At 42.9% G+C, this 19057-nt stretch overlaps 1 long non-coding RNA gene across 1 annotated transcript; it reads left to right on the top strand.

Annotated features, from left to right (window-relative positions):
* Positions 1–340: 340 nt before the first annotated feature.
* LOC121033223 (uncharacterized) lies at positions 341–18780 on the top strand. The gene is made up of 3 exons (XR_005791776.1): positions 341–712; positions 2363–2380; positions 18771–18780. It is a non-coding gene; the product is annotated as an uncharacterized LOC121033223 (long non-coding RNA).
* The last annotated feature ends 277 nt before the right edge of the window (positions 18781–19057 follow it).

The raw sequence follows: 19057 nt of genomic DNA on the forward strand, positions 1-19057 counted from the left end.
TCTAGCCATGCGCCTGACCAGCCCTGCTTCACACCCCAGCCCAAAAAACCCAGCCCTTATTCCAAAGTTAAGGATCCAACTTGTCAACTTCCCTTACCTACATTGTTCCAGTATGACAGAGGTTGTTCACCTTTGAGACCTGCTGCAGATATGCGTGCAGCCTGGCTTGAGATTTTACACCCTCTCCCCCAGATTTTCAAGGGCCAGTGATAGCTCACCCATGCCAGCCAGAACCGTGATGCTTTCCAAGGTCCGGGTCCTTCTCTCCAGGGTAACCCATTCCAGAGCACCCTGCACTTACAAAGAAAAGAGAGCTCTCCCCAGGGCTCCTGCTGGCTTCTCCTGGATGGGTTGTATTACTGCACTGGTCACCTCATGATGCCCATCTCCACCACTCTGGATTGGGGGAATCTGAACTGGACTCCGACTCCCTTTCCACTGGCTGAGGGCAAGGGATGCCATCAGCCGTCGCTTCAGAATGGCATTGCACATCTCTCAGGACCGATTGACCTATGTTCAAACTGCTGTTCACATGGAATCCTTCTCCACTTCAGCTTTCAACGTTCTCCTTTGAATATTTGCTACTATCACCAAGATCTGTACTTGTGGTGGCTCCACCTGGGGCTCCACTGGAGCTCCCTAGGCTTCAAGGCTCACCACAGCAGCCTTCCTACTTGTTGTAGCATAGCGTCCTTGGGGTGGGGGGTGGGGGGTGGGGGAAGCATTGGCCCCCCAAAAAGGGAAACCACCACACACACACCCACTGCTCCCATCCCTCTCACTCGCATTACTGACTGCCAGCAATGGCCAGGTATGGGCCCGAGCTCCAGCGCCATTCATTTTCAAGGTTAGTTGATTGGCAGGTGAGTTGTTACACACTCCTTAGAGAATTCAGACTTCCATGGCCACTGTCCTGCTGTCTATATCAACCAACCCCTTTTCTCGGGTCTGATGCACTTCGGCACCAGTGCCTTAACCCTGAGTTTGGTTCATCCCGCAGCATCAGTTCTGGTTACCAAAAGTATTCCTAGGCATTCACATTCCATGCCCAGCTCCACGCCAGTGAGCCAGGCTTCTTATCCATTTAATGTTTGAGAATAGGTTGAGATCCTTTCAGCCCCAAGACCTCTAATCATTTGCTTTAACAGATAAAACTGTGTGGGTTCAAGTCCAAGAGTGCCAGCTATCCTGCAGGAAACTTCAGAGGGAACCAGCTACTAGATGGTTTGGTTAGTCTTTCCCCCTATACCCAAGTTGGACAACCAATTTGCATGTCAGGACCTCTAGGGACCTCCACCAGAGTGTCCTCTGGCTTCAACCTCCCCTAGCATAGTTCATCATCTTTCAGGTACTAACACGTGCACTCTTGCTCCACCTCCTAGGTGCCACAGGTGAGATGGGCAGTGGTGTGCCCTCCACCAACAGAAAGGCCTCCAGATTCCACCTTGGCTTACAAGCAGTGCCTGCCTTCACCTTCATTTGCCAGGACAACTTTCCTATGAGCCCTTGACTTATGCACGAGCCCCTGATTCTTGAACTCTCTTCAAAGCTCTTTGCAACTTTCCTTTGTGGTACTTGTTGACTCAGTCCCCAGCCTTAGATGCCATTTACCACCCACTTTTGGCTGCATTCCCAAGCAGTGACTCCAAGAAGACCTGGCCAGTGTGTGCCCCAGTGCTCCAGGGCCACTACCAGGCCTCCTTCAGAAGAACTTGGGCCCACCACAAGCAGCAACCAAGAGTGGGTCTTCAATACACATTTCCTGTCCCACCATGTGGGAATTTGGTGCTGAGTTCTTCCCTGTTCACTCCTGGTTGCTGAAGGAATCCTAGTTAGTTTCTTTTCATCCCCTGACTAATACTTTTTTTGAAAATTTATTTATTTTTGAGAGACAGAGACAGAGTATGAGCAGGGGAGGGGCAGAGAGAGAGGGAGACACAGAATTCCAAGCAGGATCCAGGCTCCAAGCTGTCAGCACAGAGCCCCGCAAAGGGCTCGAACTCACAAACCTGGAGATCATGACCTGAGCTGAAGTTAGATGCTTAACTGACTGAGCCACCCAGGCATCCCCCCCCGACCCCTCCACTAATATTCTTAAATTCAGCAGTCCTCACTTTTGATCTGAAGTTGTCTACTGTGGTGGGAGGAGCCCGGTGAGGTGGAGAGAGACACGTGGTCTGGCAGGACCTCCAGCATGGAAAAAGGCCTTGGTGGACACACCTCAGATCTCAGCCCCCACCCAACCACCCCCACCGGAGGGAGGGAAGGGCACTTGGTAGGGAGGAAGGCAGCAGGAGGTCTGGAGCAGGGGCTAGAGGCACAGGTGGGGGTGGGGGGCGGTGGGAATCAGCACGCTGTGGAGGAGGAGGCGGCCACCATTGTCTGCACTTAGGAGGACTGGGGGCCTGACAGCCAAGATGACCCTCCCCGCCTGCGGACGACCCAAGAACGAACCCGCCGCTAGGGCGGGCAGGCAGTGGGCAGGGCGGGACGGGGCTCACACGCGTGGGCAGGCACCTGCAAGATGAGCCCTTTGAGGGAAGCCCCCAGCCAGGAGGGTTGAACCATTTCCATAATAGCAAAAGCTGGAAATATTCAAATATCCATTAAAATTATTGGATAAGTTTGGTTATATTTAAATTACGAACTAATGAATAGTAAAAGTAAATCAATTAATATTAAGAAAGGGTGCTGGATTTTGTCAAAGGCCTTTTCTGCATCAATTGACAGGATCATATGGTTCTTATCTTTTCTTTTATTAATGTGATGTATCGCGTTGATTGATTTGCGAATGTTGAACCAGCCCTGCATCCCAGGAATGAATCCCACTTGATCATGGTGAATAATTCTTTTTATATGTTGTTGAATTCTATTTGCTAGTATCTTATTGAGAATTTTTGCATCCATATTCATCAGGGATATTGGCCTGCAGTTCTCTTTTTTTACTGGGTCTCTGTCTGGTTTAGGAATCAAAGTAATACTGGCTTCATAGAATGAGTCTGGAAGTTTTCCTTCCCTTTCTATTTTTTGGAATAGCTTGAGAAGGATAGGTATTATCTCTGCATTAAATGTCTGGTAGAACTCCCCTGGGAAGCCATCTGGTCCTGGACTCCTATTTGTTGGGAGATTTTTGATAACCGATTCAATTTCTTCGCTGGTTATGGGTCTGTTCAAGCTTTCTATTTCCTCCTGATTGAGTTTTGGAAGAGTGTGGGTGTTTAGGAATTTGTCCATTTCTTCCAGGTTGTCCAATTTGTTGGCATATAATTTTTCATAGTATTTCCTGATAATTGTATGTATCTCTGAGGGATTGGTTGTAATAATTCCATTTTCATTCATGATTTTATCTATTTGGGTCATCTCCCTTTTCTTTTTGAGAAGCCTGACTAGAGGTTTGTCAATTTTGTTTATTTTTTGAAAAAGCCAACTCTTGGTTTCGTTGATCTGCTCTACTGTGTTTTTTAGATTCTATATTGTTTATTTCTGCTCTGATCTTTATTATTTCTCTTCATAAATCAATTAATATATCAACATGGATGAATCTTTGAAACCAGTTTCTAACACAGAATAAAAATTACATCACAAAAGGATAATTATTATACGATGCTACTTACATAAAAGGTCAAAAAAGAAAAAGCCAATATATTATTTAGGAACATGCATACATATAGAAATCTCTAATGAAAGTAAGGGAATATCATCGGATTAAGGTACACAGAAGAATTACAACGTTCTAGTTATGAACTGTGTGATGAGGACATGGGTACTTGTTTTACCATTATTCTTTAAACTACTTATATAATCTAGGAACCTTTCTTTATGTAAATATTTCTCAATAAGGATGGTTCCATATATCAAAATAAATTTCAAATGACATTTAAATATAAAATTTGATGTCAAATACCTCAAAAACAAAATCTAAATATTTTCATATGATCCTGAGATGGAGAAAACGTTTATAAACTGTTATGAACTGAATTGTCCCCTCCCATTTATGTTAAATACCTGGCCCCCAATACCTCAGAATGTGACTCTATTTGCAGATAGGCCTTTAAAGAAGTGAACAAGTTAAAACGAGGCTGTTCAACTGTGTCCTAAATCCAATATGACCTATGTCTTCATAAGCAGAGGAAATTTGGACTCAAAAGAAACACCAGGGATGTGTGTACAGAGGAAAGAACATATGAGGACACAGTGAGAAGGTGGCTACCTGCAGGCCAAGGAGAGAGGCCTCAGGAAAAACCAACCTGACACCCTGATCTTGGACTTCCAGCCTCTAGAACTGTGAGAAAATAAATTTTTCCTAAGCCCTCCATTCTGTGGTATTTTATTATGGCAGCTCTAGTAAAATATATAGATAGGTATTATCCTGAACACTGAAGTACATAGAGAAAGTTTAATGGATTTTACTATGCATGTTTTAAAACACTTTTTTTTTTTTTGGAATATACGAAGTTTATTGTCAAATTGGTTTCCATACAACACCCAGTGCTCATCCCAACAGGTGCCCTCCTCAATACCCACCACCCACCCTCCCCTCCATCCCAGCCCCCATCAACCCTCAGTTTGTTCTCAGTTTTTAAGAGTCTCTTATGCTTTGGCTCTCTTCCACTCTAACCTCTTTTTTTTTTTTCCTTCCCCTCTCCCATGGGTTTCTGTTAAGTTTCTCAGGATCCACATAAGAGTGAAACCATACGGTATCTGTCTTTCTCTGTATGGCTTATTTCACTTAGCATAATACTCTCCAGTTCCATCCATGTTGCTACAAAGGGCCATATTTCATTCTTTCTCATTGCCACGTAGTACTCCATTGTGTATATAAACTACAATTTCTTTATCCATTCATCAGTTGATGGACATTTAGACTCTTTCCATAATTTGGCTATTGTTGAGAGTGCTGCTATAAACATTGGGGTACAAGTGCCCCTATGCATCAGCACTCCTGTATCCCTTGGGTAAATTCCTAGCAGTGCTATTGCTGGGTCATAGGGTAGGTCTATTTTTAATTTTTTGAGGAACCTCCACACTGTTTTCCAGAGTGGCTGCACCAGTTTGCATTCCCACCAACAGTGCAAGAGGGTTCCCGTTTCTCCACATCCTCTCCAGCATCTGTAGTCTCCTGATTTGTTCATTCTGGCCACTCTGACTGCCGTGAGGTGATATCAGAGTGTGGTTTTGATTTGTATTTTCCTGATGAGGAGCGACGTTGAGCATCTTTTCATGTGCCTGTTGGCCATCTGGATGACTTCTTTAGAGAAGTGTCTATTCATGTTTTCTGCCCATTTCTTCACTGGGTTATTTGCTTTTTGGGTGTGGAGTTTGGTGAGCTCTTTATAGATTTTGGATACTAGCCCTTTGTCCGATATGTCATTTGCAAATATCTTTTCCCATTCCGTTGATTGCCTTTTAGTTTTGTTGGTTGTTTCCTTTGCTGTGCAGAAGCTTTTTATCTTCATAAGGTCCCAGTAGTTCATTTTTGCTTTTAATTCCCTTGTCTTTGGGGATGTGTCAAGTAAGAGATTGCTACAGCTGAGGTCAGAGAGGTCTTTTCCTGCTTTCTCCTCTGGGGTTTGGATGGTTTCCTGTCTCACATTCAGGTCCTTTATCCATTTTGAGTTCATTTTTGTGAATGGTGTGAGAAAGTGGTCTAGTTTCAATCTTCTGCATGTTGCTGTCCAGTTCTCCCAGCACCATTTGTTAAAGAGACTGTCTTTTTTCCATTGGATGTTCTTTCCTGCTTTGTCAAAGATGAGTTGGCCATACGTTTGTGGGTCTAGTTCTGGGGTTTCTATTCTATTCCATTGGTCTGTGTGTCCGTTTTTGTGCCAATACCATGCTGTCTTGATGATGACAGCTTTGTAGTAGAGGCTAAAGTCTGGGATTGTGATGCCTCCTGCTTTGGTCTTCTTCTTCAAAATTACTTTGGCTATTCGGGGCCTTTTGTGGTTCCATATGAATTTTAGGATTGCTTGTTCTAGTTTTGAGAAGAATGCTGGTGCAATTTTGATTGGGATCGCATTGAATGTGTAGATAGCTTTGGGTAGTATTGACATTTTTACAATATTTATTCTTCCAATCCATGAGCAGGGAATGTCTTTCCATTTCTTTATCTCTTCTTCAATTACCTTCATAAGCTTTCTATAGTTTTCAGCATACAGATCTTTTACATCTTTGGTTAGATTTATTCCTAGGTATTTTATGCTTCTTGGTGCAATTGTGAATGGGATTAGTTTGTTTATTTGTCTTTCTGTTGCTTCATTGTTAGTGTATAAGAATACAACTGATTTCTGTAAATTTATTTTGTATCCTGCAACTTTACTAAATTCATGTATCAGTTCTAGCAGACTTCTGGTGGAGTCTGTTGGATTTTCCATGTATAATATCATGTCATCTGCAAAAAGTGAAAGCTTGACTTTTTTCTTTGCCAATTTTGATGCCTTTGATTTCCTTTTGTTGTCTGATTGCTGATGCTAGAACTTCCAACTCTATGTTAAACCACAGCGGTGAGAGTGGACATCCCTGTCGTGTTCCTGATCTCAGGGAAAAAGCTCTCAGCTTTTTCCCATTGAGGATGATGTTAGCTGTGGGCTTTTCATAAATGGCTTTTATGATCTTTAAGTATGTTCCTTCTATCCCGACTTTCTCGAGGGTTTTTATTAGGAAAGTTTGCTGGATTTTTTCAAAGGCCTTTTCTGCATCAATTGACAGGATCATATGGTTTTTTATTATTTGGTTTTATATATGGTTTTCTTTTATTAATGTGATGTATCACGTTGATTGATTTGCGAATGTTGAACCAGCCCTGCATCCCAGGAATGAATCCCACTTGATCATAGTGAATAATTCTTCTTATATGCTATTGAATTCGATTTGCTAGTATCTTATTGAGAGTTTTTGCATCCATATTCATCAGGGATATTGGCCTGGAGTTCTCGTTTTTACTGGGTCTCTGTCTGGCTTAGGAATCAAAGTAATACTGGCTTCATAGAATGAGTCTGGAAGTTTTCCTTCCCTTTCTATTTTTTGGAATAGCTTGAGAAGGATAGGTATTATCTCTGCTTTAAACGTCTGGTAGAACTCCCTGGGAGGCCATCTGGTCTTGGACTCTTATTTGTTGGGAGATTTTTGATGACTGATTCAATTTCTTCACTGGTTATGGGTCTGTCCAAGCTTTCTATTTCCTCCTGATTGAGTTTTGGAAGGGTGTGGGTGTTTAGGAATTTGTCCATTTCTTCCAGGTTGTCCAGTTTGTTAGCATGTAATTTTTCATAGTATTCCCTGATAATTGCTTGTATCTCTGAGGGATTGGTTGTAATAATTCCATTTTCATTCATGATTTTATCCATTTGTACACTTTTATGTACAAAAATAAAAGAAGAACTAAAACGTCAGAATGAAAGAAATATTATATTCCTAATAAATAAGTCTTACAAATATATAATAAAATAAACATTCCAGCATAAAAATTGGCAAGTTACATAAGCTGGAAAGCTCATATAAAGAAACAAATAGTTGTAAGAAAAATGAAAAAAAAAATACCTGTCTGGGGGCGCTTGGGGGCTCAGTCCATTAAAAGTAGGGCTTCGTCTCAAGTCATGATCTTGCAGTTTGTGAGTTCGCGCCCCGCATCAGGCTGTGTGCTGACAGCTCAGAGCCTGGAGCCTGCTTCGGATTCTGTGTGTCCCTCTCTCTCTGCCCCTCCCCCACTCGTGCTCTGCCTCTCTCTCTCTCTCTCTCTCAAAAATAAATGAATAAATAAATAAACAAACAAACATTTAAAAAATCAACCTGCTTGTACAAATTAAGACTGTGATATTATTTCTCTTCTATGAAGTAACAGGAATCTTTCATTTTTTTAAATGTTTATTTTTGAGAGAGAGAGAGAGAGAAAGAGGACAAGCAGAGAGGGGAAGAACAAAGGGGGCAGAGGATCTGAAGCAGGCTTGGAGCTGACAGCTAGGAGCCCTGTGTAGGGCTTGATCTCACAAAGCATGAGATCATGATCAGAGCCAAAGTCAAACACTCAACCAACTGAGCCACCCAGGCACCCCAATAGGAATCTTTTAATATAACATGATACCAGTTAACAAGACTCTAGCCTTTATCCATGCAGATCTACATACTCTACAGTCCTTCCTGCCTTGACCCTTTGGTGGTACATATAGATCAAAAAACTTTAAAAATGGTTTCTGCTTAACATAGAATTTTCAATTCTTATTTCTGGAAATTTATACAAGAGAAATAATTATGTAAAACATTTTAATTATAAGAATGTTTACTTTCACTTGAGGAATAATGTTAATTGCTAAAAATAAAGATTTGGTTAAACAAAAATAGTCCTTTTTATAACATACAAATGTTTAAAACAGAAAGGAAATAAATCAAAAGATGAAGAGAGATTATCTCTGCTGGGTAGATTTTCTGTGTTGTGGGGTTACAGGTGAATATAAATTTTCCTTTCAGATTTATCAATATTTTCAAAGTTTGTTATGGTAACTACACAGGACTTTGGTAATAAGAGAAATCTTTGAAAGCTACTTCAAAAGAACCATGAATAGAATCACTGAGTTGAGTGGAGCTAGCAGTGGGGTCCTAGGAGAAGTGAATTGCTGTGGCCATGAGAGCCCAGGAGTCAGACTTGCCTCAGGTTGAATCTTGGTAAGTCATTACTTGCTTTGTGATGTTGGCCAAGTACTAAAAGCACTGAGTGTCAGTTTCGTCACTTGGAAAACAAGGAGAATAACAGTACTAGCCCACAGCTTATGAGGATTAAATAAGATCCTCAAAATAAAGGGCTTAGAGGAAGGTGGGCACAGAAGAAGACTGCTTCCCTGTCCATCCCTTCAACCACACACTAGAGTTTCAGCTGGAATTAGATCAGTGTGGCTCAAGGGGCATGTAGAAATAGAAATGGGCCACAAGTGATGAAATGCATCCAAAGCAGAACCAGACCCAACAGACATTGAGAGTGATTACCCCATGCCCAATTTGACTATTAATCACTACTCATTCATTGGTATTATTGGAGATTGCTATCTCCCTTTAGATATGTGCTAATATATACATATCTCCAACAGCTGGGTGATTATAGTATTGCTATCTGTGATTTAGAAGTAAGGAAATCCAGGGTCAGAGAGGTTAGGTGACCTGTCCAACATCACACAAATATGAAGGGGTAGTGCCAGTATTTGAATGTGTAATTAGGAGCCAGCTTTTGTATTTTCTTAAAAGCATCCCCATTTTTAAGTGGATGAGCCACGTCTAATACAAGCACAGTTTAATTCAGGCTTAAAGAACTGTGAAAAGCAATGGTCTTCTACTTAATAATCTTAATCTTACTTTTTAAATTGAGGTATAACTAACATACAGTGTTACCTTAGTTTCAAGTGTTCAATATAGTGATTAAGGAATTCTGTACATTATTCAGCGCTCATCATGATAAGTATCCTCTTTTTTTTTTTAATTTTTTTTCAACGTTTATTTATTTTTGGGACAGAGAGAGACAGAGCATGAACGGGGGAGGGGCAGAGAGAGAGGGAGACACAGAATCGGAAACAGGCTCCAGGCTCTGAGCCATCAGCCCAGAGCCTGACGCGGGGCTCGAACTCACGGACCGCGAGATCGTGACCTGGCTGAAGTCAGACGCTTAACCGACTGCGCCACCCAGGCGCCCCATAAGTATCCTCTTAATACCATTCCTCTATTTCACCCATCCCTCTCCCCACTTCCACTCTGGCAACTACTAGTTTGTCTTTGTATTTAAGAGTCATTTTTTAAAAACATTAATTTGTTTATTATTATTATTTTTAATGTTTATTTGTTTTTGAGACAGAGAAAGACAGAGACAGAGTGTGAGAGGTGGAGGGACAGAGAGAGACACACACACACAGAATCTGAAGCAGGGTCCGGGTTCCCAGCTGTCAGATCCAGACGTGGAGCTTGAACTCATGAATGATGAGATCATGACCTAAGCCAAAGTCAGATGCCCAACTAAATGAGCCACCCAAGTGCCCTTATTTATTCTTTTTAGTTTATTTATTTAATTTTGGAGAGACAGAAAGAGCATGAGCAGGCAAGGGGCAGAGAGAGAGGGAGAGAGGGAGAATCCCAAGCAGGCTCCACATGGGTCAGTGTGCAGAGCCCAACCTGGGGCTCCTCAATCTCACCAATCATGAGATCATGACCTGAGCTGAGATCAAGAGTTGAATGCTCAACTCACTGAGCCACCCAGGCATCCCAATAGTCTATTTTTTATGTCTCTTTTTTCTTTGTTCATTTCTTTTGTTTCTTAAATTCCACATATTAATAAAATCATGTGGTATGTGTTTTTATTTATCTTAATCTTACTTTGTGTAAAAAAATTATAAAAGTTTAAGCATACTGGTATTGTATGGAAGTGTTGAATCACTGTATTGTATACCTGGAACTAATATAACACTGTATGTTAACTATAGTGGCATTTTAAAAAGTTTAAGCATTAAATAAAATATTGCTGTCACTTTATCCTAGTATAACATGGAAGAAAAAGAGATAAAACTGAGTTGAATAAAACATATTACTCACCATGGTTAACTTCTTTCTTCTACCAATGAGACATCGTCCCTGCTCAGCTGCTGGTGAAGATAAAGATGCAAAGCCCTCAGGAAGCCCTCTTGGCATGTCTTTGTCCCAGCTGTAGATGCCCCTCAAAGCTCTTCAACAGGGTCCTGCACACACAGCTCCTTCCTGTGTTGTCCCCTGAGGCTTCTGTGCTCACAGTCCCAGCCTGTCTTCAGGGATGGGTCCTTAGCATCTGCCCATAGTTCCCCTTCTCTTCTGAGAGGAGTGGCTCAGAATTGATTTTCAGAGAAAATAGATTGTCAGAGTCACCCTTCTTCATTCTAATTCCTTGATACAAGGAAGTTTCACTTACCAATATTATACTAAATCTCTGCTTCAGAAAAAATACATCTCACTACCTACATCAGTTTCCTATTGTTGATGTAACAAATTAACACATTATTTATACTCTTACAGTCCTAGAAATCAGAAGTTCCAAATGGGTGTACCATCCTAGCATCAAAATTTTGGCAGGGCTGGGCTCCTTCTGGAAGTTCTAGTGGGAGAATCTGTTCCATGCTTTAACCAGCTCCCAGAGGCCATTGACATTCCTTGACTCATTGCCCCTTGCAGCTCTCATCTCACTCCTGCCTCTGCTTCTTTTTCTGTCCCGACATTTCCTTCTCTGACTGTGGCCCTCTGAGGACCCTTGTGATTACATTGCACCCACATAAATAATCCATGGGGAATGTTTCTCTATATCAGTATCATTAATTTAATCACATCCTTACAGTCTTTTTTTTTTTCCATGTGAGATAGCATATTCACAGGTCTGAAGATTAGGAAGTAGGACTACTCTGTGGGAGTCATTATTCTGCTGAGCACACCACCCTTTCTACACAACTTGAAAATTATTTTCTATAGTTAAAAAGTTTGTTTACATAAGTCCAGAATATAATCAAGAATTAAAATACAAGTTACAGATAATAAATCAATAGGGATGATGAGAGTGGATCACAATAAATGGAGCTAGTACAATGCTTTCCTAATTTTTCACCAGCAGGAAATACGGAGAGGACTCTGGTGGATAATACCTGCCCTGGCAGGAGAAAATACATTGGAAAAGGAGGTAGGGAAGGGCAGGTGGGATCTGCATAGCCTGAGAGGAGCAAGGAGAGGACCAAGTGGACACAGGTGCATTAAAGGACACCCAGTCCTGCACCAGAGTTTATTCAGGATGAAACCAAGACATTGGAATCAATGGGCCTGGTTGCTGGTATGCAGCTATGGATGTGGATTTTTCTGAGAGGCTAAGACTCCTCATTTCAGCAATTTGTACAAGTACCCTGCTCTCCTCAACATCTGCTGTCACCTTGATTTCCTGATCTAGAGTGGATTCAAAACAAAAACAAAAGGCAGCAGCAAGATGAGGACCACAGAGGGAGAGCCCTACCACTAGAATAAGGGAAAAGACACCAAAGGCAAGGTCTTGAGGTGAGAACTGTAAAGACTGCTTCTATTTCCAGACATGGACGTTGGGACTATGGAAGGGGAAGGGCTCTGGCCAGGGGTGAATGGCCTCTGGCAGCTGGCAGCCTGGCTGCCACCATTCTGCCACCCTCCCGCCTCAAACTCAAAATGCCTACCCTGCATCACTGAACCTGCCACTTCATCTCCCAGATTTTGGAAGTGCCACAGGCCAGCGCTTGCGTCTGGTCAGGTCTGGGATGGGGGCCCAGCGCCCAGAGTCGGGGAAGAAAGGAAGAGAAGGAAACAGGGACTCAACACTCAGGGCCCCCTCTTGCTTCCTAGCCGCAGGAGGAGCCAGGGCCAGAGAAGTTCAGTCTCCAGGGGAATCTTGGCTAGGGCTGTGCTACCTGAACTAGTCTGGGCCAGGAAGGTGACACGGAGACCCTGGAGGCTCCGCTGCTAAGTTTGAAAGCCCCACATCCTGAGTCCTGCGGAGACTCTCCTGCGCGCGCGCGCGCGGGCGCGCACACACACACACACACACACACACTCACAACCGCATGCTAGGAGCTGCCCGCCCTGTCCTCTGAAGGAGGGTGGCGAGGTCGGTGTTGGCACCACGCCCCAGCTCAGACGCTCATTTCGGGACAGACTTCTGGAGGGACAGGAGTCCCTGCTGCCGCGCGCTTCAAGGCCGCGCTGCCCTCCAACCCTAGCGTGCAGGCCGCCAGGTCCCAACAGCAGCGGCAGAGACCCAGCCAAATGCTCAGAAGCCGGGCAGTTCCCGGAGGCGCTGGCGGCGGAACCTCCAAGGCAGGAAGCCTTGCAGCGAGGCCAAGAGCTGCAGGGGCAGCCCACCCTGTTCCTGGCCTCCGATGCCCCCCCCCCGTCCCCCTCCCCGCGCCCTCTCTCCTTGCGGCCTCTGGTGCTCCAGCCAGGATTCCAGCCCTTCCGCCCAGCTGTTACAGAGGCAGCGATGTGCCCAGGGCTCCTGTTCCCTGGGCGTCTTGAAGCTCAGAGTGAGGGGTTCCAGCCAAGTACTTGGCAGCCAGGGCCCAGGGCCCCAGCGGTGCTTACCACATGCAATTAGGGCGGTCTGTCCAGGACAGGTGGACGCAGCAACAGCCAGAGCTGCTGGGGTTCTCTGCGGGGGGTTGGGGGGGGGGGTATGGAGGAGCTTTCTCCTGCTTTCTTCAGGCCTGAAGCCCAAGGAAGGGAAGGCGGGGGTCGGGGGGGGGCACATTATCTACTGCACCATTGTGTTCCAGCTGTGCCCAGGACGTTTGCTGGGAAAACAAACTGGGCCACTCCCACACTAAACCCAGAGTGCCCTTTCTTTGATCCTCTGTCTCTGATGGGAAAGGGCCCAAATATCCCATACTGAGCAAAAAACATTCTTTAAACATGTTTTCTAGAAGGTAGTCTATCCTCTGCCAAATAAGATGTTCAGTAAATTTGAAGCACCAGAGTCAACCATTCACCTTGGCTGTGATCCCCATGGGCCTGTCACAGCCCCCAACTCACTTGTATGAAGAGCACAAATCAGCTGCTACCTCCACTGGGCCATGAGCAACCAGAGAAGCTGGACTCTGTCTTGGACTACAAGCCCAGCAGGTGAGGGACAGAAAGGCAGCTTTCTGTCCCTCTGGGAACCACAGTAGGTAGCAGCGACTTGATGGATGAGAAAACCTTGCTCAGCAAGTAAATGTTGCTCAGAACTAGATGGGACAGCCTGCATGCTGCAGGACTGTGTGCACCTGGTCTGGATGCTTTCATTTGCTGCTGGTGGCTGGGAATGCCAAGGGGAGGTGGCCATGCATCAGCAGGGCAGGTGGACATCCTGGGTGAGGACCTGATCTCTTACACTTTAGTCAGCCCTTGCTAATTTGTCTTTTATTTTTCAGTATTCTTATTTTTGGGCACATGGCTAGTACAACCAATCTGTTTTGGAATAGTAGTCTCTAAGGAGGCCTGGTTTTGCTGTTGCTATAGGGCCAAATTCTTCCTGTAGCCTGTTCTGATAGGATCTGCAAGCTAAGAATGATGTTTTATTTTAAAATTGTTGGGGAAAAATTATAAAACACTATTTTGCCACACATGAGAATTATGCTTAAATTTCAGTGTTCATGAATAAAGTTTTATTTGAATACAGCTATACTCCAACTTTTACCTTTTATCTGTGGCTGCTTTCATGTTACAATAGTAGAGTGGAATGGATACAATAGAGGTCATAGGGCAAAGTCAAAGTTATTATCAGGCCATTTCTAAAAAATTTTCAATCGCGGTTCTAGACAAGTAGTATTTTTTAACACTATGTGCTGTTATACTTAATAAATAGTTAAACTTTTAGTGAATTTTGCCACTTGAAACAAACTTCTTTTCAATAAAGGTAACAGTGTTTATATTCTTCTAAGGAATGTTGGTTAAAATAAGCACTAAGAATCTAAATGTGCAATTATTGCTGCACTAGGAAGGGGCATCCACCTACTTCCCTCTTTCATCTAAGAAATAATTACAAATCAGTGTAACTGAAATACAGCATGAATCTGAATTAACATCAGCTACAAAAACACAGATTTCTTGCCTCAAAGTACAGTGTCTGAAAGTATAAAATTGTTTATTTGAACTTTGCTTTGGAGCCATCCCTTTTGACTCTGGCAGTGTATTTCTCAAGTTAATTGATCATGGTTAAGTTTTATTTAATTTATTTATTTTTAATGCTAATTTAAAAAATATTTATTGAGAGAATACTATAAAGAATTAACTAGTTATAACTTATATTTTGAAGAAAGCAGACTATAAAAATGGTCATATCTATATAATAACAAATACTTAATTCACATAAGTTTACAAAACCTTTATAACAATGAAAATAACCAATAATTAGAATTATATAGTATTTCTGTTACTAAATTCAAAGGAATCAAGCATTTTCAGGCAACTTCCAGGTATTCTTGTACCTACTATACCGTTTCTTTCTTAAAAGTGCATTATTATTATACTTTCATAACAAAACTTAAATACATTTTATATTTTTTTCTTATGCACTTATAAATACATTTAGTTCAAAATTATCCATAGTGTATATATAGCTCATAACACAGTTTGGAAAATGCTGGCTTAAATGATAATAATGTGTTGTTTTAGTTTGCCTTGGATTATTTAATTTGTTTAATGTTTATTTTATTTTGGGGAGAGAGACAGAGTGCAAGTGGGGGAGGGACAAAGAGAGAGGGAGACAAAGAATCTGAAGCAGGCTCCAGACTCCCAGCTGTCTGCACAGAGCCCAGTGCGGGACTTGAACTCATGAGCCATGAGATCATGATCTGAGCTGAAGACAGACGCTTATCCAACTAAGCCACCCAGGTGCCCCTGCTTTGGATTACTTAAAATTAACAAACTCCACAAGAACAAACTCCACAACAAAAGGGAGAGAAGAGGCCACATCAAAGAAGGTCCTTGATGCAGAAATGTCATCTAGAAGAGAAACAGATCCTGGCTGCTGCAGAGGGGAGGGAGTCGAGGCTGTGGATAAGGGTGAGAGAGAGGAACGCACAGGGGAATGCACAAAGAGAACATTTCCCCATACCCGCTGGCTTGGAAAACAAGAGGGGCTGCATTGCGTGAGTTCTTGCAACCAGTAGTGCTTAAAGTCTGGAGTTTTTTTTTAATCAAAGAATCTCAGTGATTCTTTTTTTTTTTTCAACGTTTATTTATTTTTGAGACAGATAGAGACAGATAGAGACAGAGCATGAATGGGGGAGGGGCAGAGAGAGAGGGAGACACAGAATCGGAAACAGGCTCCAGGCCCTGAGCCATCAGCCCAGAGCCTGACGCGGGGCTCGAACTCACGGACTGCGAGATTGTGACCTGGCTGAAGTCGGACGCTTAACCGACTGCGCCACCCAGGCGCCCCTAAAGTCTGGAGTTTTAAAGGGCATCCGGTTTAGCTGGGTTAGAGCCCTGAGGTACTACACTGCTCTTGGACAGAGGGAAAGCAAACAACGTGGAAGCATACAGCATGGATACCGTAGTCTGAAGAGTGCCTGGGGCACACAGTGGGGAAATTATTTGCTCTTCTCAGAGCACGTCCCTCAGAGGCAAAGTTCAGAGAGACCTGTCTGTAAGAACAAAGCTGCTGGCTGCCACCATCTCCTCCTGCCCCTCACCACAAACATAAAGCCACCTGCAGGAAGCAATGCATTGTTAACACTGGCTACCTAACTTTCTTACACCAAGCACCACCCCCTTGCACTCTGGTGGAACTACCTTTCTCAATCACTCTTGCTTGAGTTCCAGCACAGCAGACCCGTCCCCCAGAAGACCAGGGCAAACGCCTGCCCACACACATCTCCCAACCAGAGAGTCTCTCTTGGCCTCAGTTCCAGTAGAGGTGGTGACAGGTCTCATTTCATAAGCAGACCGGAGCACACCTGGTTAAAACTCGCTACATTCAGGCCAGGGACCAAACACACACCAGACCAGGCAAGGAGAGCCTCTGCAGATGACTGGCCTGAAGGATAGCATAGCCAGAACACAACAGCAGGACACATGCAGCACACACTGGTGACACTCCCTGAAGTGCTAGACCCTGGGCATTACATGATATCTTTTCCCTAAGTCCATTACTTTTTGGGAGCAGGTGACATAACCTGCTTCTCTAACACACAGAAGCTGGCAGATACTTAGATAAAATGAAAAGACAGAGGCATTTATCCCAAATTAAAGAACAGGATAAGGCCATGGCCAGAGACCTAAATGGGACAGGTGTAAATAACATGCCTAATGGAGAATTTAAAACCATGATCATAAGGATATTCACTGGACTTGAGAAAAGAATGGAAGACATCAGAGACCCTTACCACAGACATAAAAGAGTTCAAGAATCAGAGATGAAGAGTGCAGTAAAAAATGAACAGCAAGCTGGAAGAAGCAGAGGAACAAATTAATGACCTAGAAGACAAAGTAATGGAAAGCAGTGAAGCTGAAGAAGACAAAGAAGAATTATCCAATGCAAGAATAGACTTGGGAACATGGTGACTCCGTCAAATGTAAAAACATTCATATGATAGGAGTCCCAGAAGAAGAAGACAGAGAGAAGGGGACAGATAATTGATTTGAAGACACAATAACTGAAAAATTCCTTAATGTGGAGAAGAAAACAGACATTCAGATCCAGAAGGCACAGAGAACTTCCATCAAAATCAACACCCAAGACATGTAATTAAATTTGCAAAACATACTGCTAACATCTTTTTTTTTTAAACATTTGGTTTTTTTTGTTTTGTTTTTGGTTTTTTTCTGTGACAGACGCAGACACAAGCAGGGGAGGGGCAGAAAGAGAGAGAGAGAGAGAGACAGAGAGAGAGTATCCCAAGCATTCTCTGTGCTGTCAGTGCAGAGCCCACTGGAGGGCTTAAACTCATGAACTGTGAGGTCACGACTTGAACTAAGATCAAGTCATGCTTAACCAACTGAGCCACGCAGGCGCCCCACTGCTACAAAGCTTAAAAGCAGCAAAACAAGTCATTAACTTCCAAGGGAAAACCCACAAGGCTAGCAGGAGATTTTTCAACAGAAACTTTGCAAGGCAGAACGAAATGGCATGACATATTCAAAGTGCTGAATGAGAAAAATCTGCAGACAAATATACTGTATCCAGTAAGGTTATCATTCATAATAGAAGGAGAGATAAAGAATTTCTCAGACAAACAAAAATGGAAGGAGTTTGTGACCACTAAATCAGCTTGTAAGAAATATTATCGGGGACTCTGAGTGGAAAGGAGAGATCAAAAGTGACAGTATAAAGGCAGGAAATGTAAAAGCAGTAAAAATGTATATTTCTGTAAAAAAATCAGTCAAGGAATGCCCCAAAAAAGGATATACAATATAATAGCTTATCTAAACCATGGGGAGGAGAAAAAAAATGAGCTCTAACTTGAGTGACCATCAACTTAATATAGACTGCTACACGCAGAAGAGGTGATATACAAATTAATGCTTATCATATACCAAAACCCACTAATAAAAATGCAAAGAATAAAGAGAAAGAAATCCAAATATATCATTAAAGCAAATTAGAAAGACATCAAAGAGAGAAAAACAATAAAGGATTTGAGAAAACCTCCAGAAACAACCACAAAACAAGTAGTAAAATGACAATAAATACATACCTGTCAATAATTACTTTGGGTATAAATGGAATAAACACTCCAACCAAAAGACCTAGGGTGACAGGATGGATTAAAAAACAAGACCCATCTGTATGCTACCTATAAAAACCTCATTTTAGACATAAAGACACCTGCAGATTGAAAGTGAGGGGGTGCTTGCACTGTTGGTGGTAATGCAACCTGGTGCAGCCGCTCTGGAAAACAGTGCGTAGGTTCCTCAAAACAATTGAAAATAGAACTACCCTATGACCCCTCAATAACACTACTGGGGATTTATGCAAAGGATACAGGAGTGCTGATTCACAGGGGCACATGTACTCCAAAGTCAATAGCAGTGCTTTCAACAATAGCCAAATTGTGGAAAGAGCCTAAATGCGCATCAACTGATGAATGGATAAAGAGATGTGATTTATATATACACTAGAATACTACCTGGCAAGGAGAAAGAGTGAAATCGTGCTATCTCTTGCAATGTGGATGGAGCTGGAAGGTATTATGCTACATGAAATAAGTCACAGAAAGACAGATGTCATATGTTTTTGCTCATATATGGAACTTGAGAAACTTAACAGAAGACCGTGGGGGAAGGGAAGGGGAAAAATAGTTACAAACAGAGAAGTAGAGGGGCAAACCATAGGAGATTCTTGAATGCAGAGAACAAATAGAGGGTTGATGGGGGGGGCGGTGGGTGAGAAGGGAAATTGGGTGGTGGGCATTGAGGAGGGCACTTGTTGGGATGAGCCCTGGGTGTTGTCTGTAAGTGATGAACCACGGGAACCTACCCCCAAAACCAAGAGCACACTGTACGTGCTGTATGTTAGCCAAGTTGACAATAAATTCTATTTAAAAAAAATGAAAATGAGGGGATGGAGAAA

Source organism: Herpailurus yagouaroundi, unplaced genomic scaffold (assembly GCF_014898765.1).
Source record: "Herpailurus yagouaroundi ecotype Mexico unplaced genomic scaffold, PumYag 142, whole genome shotgun sequence".
Lineage (NCBI taxonomy): Eukaryota > Metazoa > Chordata > Mammalia > Carnivora > Felidae > Herpailurus > Herpailurus yagouaroundi.